This window comes from Poecilia latipinna, unplaced genomic scaffold (genome assembly GCF_001443285.1).
Source record: "Poecilia latipinna isolate Pla-1442-1.1 unplaced genomic scaffold, P_latipinna-1.0 Scaffold716, whole genome shotgun sequence".
Taxonomy (NCBI): Eukaryota; Metazoa; Chordata; class Actinopteri; order Cyprinodontiformes; family Poeciliidae; genus Poecilia; species Poecilia latipinna.
The window spans coordinates 114,835-118,524 of NW_015113332.1; positions in this window are offsets into that span (position 1 = coordinate 114,835).

A 3,690-nucleotide genomic window follows, 5' to 3' on the forward strand; every position below is an offset into this window, starting at 1 on the left:
ATCTTCTGAATTTGTGGTGAGCAGTCTTCTTTACATGGCGTCTTCATCACCGGGGTATGATGGTGGAAAATGTGGAGGTTTTACATTAAAGTGTTGTAAAATTACTGCTCACATAGTTTTAAAAATAAAACCAATCTTTTGACAAACTAAAACTCTCAGAACAGAGACTGGTACATGCATTGTTGAAGTTGGACGGATGGACCTTTTGTATTGAAGGGTGTTGCCTCACAAAGAATAAGGTTAACCACCAGTTGTTTCTCCAATGTGTTGCTACTATTGTGAAATTAAACAGGATTATAATGTTTTTGTAAAATAAATGGATTCAGGTTTGCTCTAAAACACTCTGGACATTGTTTGGTTTAGAAGTCTGCTAGTCTTCACCCCCTGCCCCAATTTGTGCCTTTATTTTAAAACTGAACTACTGATGAGACAGGAGTACCGTCTACGAGAAAGAAAAACAAAGATTATATAAAAGTTAATGGCAGTAATCGACATAGAACCATCAGGCCGGGTTTCATCGAAAGAAAGGGACTGACTCTTCTGAGCTTACTTTAAAAAAATTATCTTAATTTCCTGTTCTGTCATAAGAAACACTCTACCACTGTGGCAGAGATAGACAGTAGATATCAGTGTCACATGCTTACAAATTGTGGAGTTCCTCAGGGGCCGGTACTTGGACCAACAGCAACTCAGAACCATCTTTTTGCTTTTGCTTTAAAGATATTAAACAGACAGCAGTGTGAAATAATGGCCTTCTATCACTGCTTCACCATCGGGCTCTCGCTGCTTACTTTACAGATTTAAATGATTCATGTCGTTATGACGATGTCTGCCAAGCAGAGGAGAGTAAATACACAAAGAGGAGCAAAACCAAATGGCAGAAGAGTTGGTTCACGTTGAACGGACAAACAAATGTTGTTGGTTGCTATTGACGAAACGATTCTGCCACAGCCGAAGGTAGAAGTGGACAAAAACATGAGGCTAAACTCTGGCTCACAACTTACACTCTTCATGAAAAAAAACAAAAAAATCTTTGAAAGATTTTATATATATATATATATATGAAGGGTCATCAGTTCTGTGCAGATAAAAGCCAACAGTTTTTTTGTTCAGAAGCAGTCAGGCTTTCATTAGTGCAACACCGACTTCCAGCAAGACTTCTTAAAAGCAATAGTTGTTTTTTTTTTCTTCCCTTTTTCTCTACAAAGGTGCTTTTATACCATAATGGTGAATACTGATACTTAGGAGACAAGAGCTAAGTGAAAATGTGAGCAACAGACCTCTGAAAAACAATACGCCTCGTGTTCTGGCAAGAAATACCTTCTTTGCAAATCTTGTGTCCCACTGAGTATGGATCTGCCACGGAGAAAAGAAAAGAGGAGAGGAGGATTACATAGAAAGAATGTGGAAGAATGAGTCTGGAGGGGGTGTTAAATGCATTGGCATGAGATTAAAAATGTACACAGGCCCCAGCCTCAGCGCTTACTCACACTGGGGAGTGGCATTTGGAGCAGGGAGAGCAGATGAGGGTATTTACCACCCACCGGGGTTCTGTCCACACAGGTAGATGGAGCTGGTGGCGTGGTCAGAGTGGTCAGAAAGGTTTGCTCGGTGTGCCTGAGGTAGAAGGGACGTCTGTTAATAGTCACGACATTAAGCATGGATGTTATGCACTTCATGACTACGCATAGTTTGGGTTTTTATGGCTGCTGTCTTAACCAGGTCTTACTTTTCAAAGAGATTTCTCATCTCAAAGTGGCCTTATGGTTAACTAAAGCCGCAATAATGACGACTATGTATTTATGTGACAAGAACCACTTAATATTGTGAATGTTTAATATTGGCTTTACATTCTGATTATCACAACGCCTTCAAAAATAATTCATGATGTTGAATTTGTTTTGTCTGCATGTTAAAGGGGCAGCATTGTGTGTTTTCCAATCAAGACTAGCGGCACTATTGGACTCCCAGTGTACCTTATAATGCATCTTTCATTAAAAATGAAACCAAAAAGTCTTAAAATTAAGCAGTGACATTAAAGAGTTCAGGATGTTACTGATTAATTGGTAATGGAACCAGTCCTTTCACTCATCCTTTATTGTAACACAACCAACTGGTGTGAATTGTGAGGTATGGCAGCTGGCACAGCTGCAGCATTGCAATTGCAACAGCAGGGCCTCAATTGACAGATTTATTATCTAATCATATCAGGATCATTTTCATCTCCGTAATGTGCAGGCTGGACTATGTGGTGGGGAAATTATAAATACATTAGGTCATCTGGGTTCCTGTAATTTAAACATTTGCTAACTAACAGACAGATTAGCCGAACAATAAAATGTGCGTCGGCGTTTGAGGGACCAGACGTTGTGTGATGCGGAAACAGAGTTGATGTTTTTCAAATGATCTGTGTCTCACTGCCTTATTTTTTTTATTTTATTTTATTTTTTTATATCTGCCAGCACACGTCCTTTGTGTGCAACACAATCAGGAGTCTTCTACGTTCCTCCTGAAGACTTCAACAAAAGCTGTGGTGATGCATTTCCTGCAGGGCACGGCTGTGCGCCGTTTCGGGTTGCTGACGCTACAAAACCCAACGTATATTGAATATGTGACCAGAAAACAGATGGATTCTTTGACCCTATAGGCAAAATCGGACGCATGCAGTAAAGAACGGTGTATCTCGTTGTTCGGCGGCGACCCAGAATGTTTGCAACGTCCTTCCTAAAATAGTCTCCCTGAAGTAAGTGTGGAGGAAGGCTTTCTGTTCCAGCGGTGGTGCCAAGGTCAACCTGGCTGCTCGTAACAACATGGACTCTTTGAGCGGTGGCGATCAAAGTCTTTTGAAATCGTGGCAGGAGGTTTAGCGTTTAACTCTGGCATAGAGCGTTTCCTAAACAGGGGCTTGCTCATCTGTTAGGATGAATTTAGGTTTTGAACAGAAGGGGAGTAAAAAAAAATAGATTTCAAACCAAATTCCAGGGGAACAATATCTTTTTTTTTTTTTTTTTTTTTACATAATAGCTATTAGTATTATAGTATTTTAATGGGTTTTTATATCACAGATGAAAACACAGCCAGGTGTAATTGAAAAATGAAAGCAAAGTGACAGATGGTTTTGATTTTTCAAATAAAAATCTGAACAGTTTTAATTTGTAGTCAGTTATCCTGAGTTTGTTCTCTGTAGAGCCGCATTTTGCTGGATTAAGCATTTAAGAGGGCTGGGGTGCGTTGTATGTATTTTCCAGGCATATTTTAAAGGGGGCTAAATTAGAGAAGGGCATTTATTATGATAAATTTCTTTCCATGATAAGGATTTAGGCTTAGTGTTTTCACGATAAATTCCAATTAATGATGTTGAAAACTTCATACAGCTGTCCATATTCTCACGATTGTTAGTTTTACTCTTTTCTACATTGTTCAATGAGAGTATAAATACAAATCAATAATTTTTAAAAAATAAAATCAAATGCATTTATTTTGTCCAGTTTAGTGATAGAAATCACACTTCTCTGTGTGACTGATGTCCTAAAGAAACATATTTCAAATATCACAATACTACCACAAAATATTGTGACAGAATTTTAAATCCATTTCACCCATCTATTGCGTAACTACATGACAACTTTTTGTCTCTTTCTAAAAAAAAAAAAAAAAAAAAGATTTTTCATTTCATTTTACAACCACTAT